The following is a 220-nucleotide window of genomic DNA, read 5'->3' on the forward strand; positions in this document are numbered from 1 at the left end:
GCTCAGCAGCCACCGGGACGTGTTTCACCGCGGAAAAATCTGGACCAACACCACCCCGCGAGCTCAGCGCCAGAGGGGGGTTGGCCGCGCCTGACTACGTGTAAAAGCACCTGGGCTATAAATAGACACACAAACAGTTCCAGGAGGGCAGTGCGGGTGGAAGAGGCACCTGCTCCCGCAGGGACAGCCGCAGGGCACAGCGGGAGCCCCTCGCTCTGCC

The sequence above is a fragment of the Acanthisitta chloris genome, unplaced genomic scaffold (assembly GCF_000695815.1).
Source record: "Acanthisitta chloris isolate BGI_N310 unplaced genomic scaffold, ASM69581v1 scaffold37437, whole genome shotgun sequence".
Classification (NCBI taxonomy): domain Eukaryota; kingdom Metazoa; phylum Chordata; class Aves; order Passeriformes; family Acanthisittidae; genus Acanthisitta; species Acanthisitta chloris.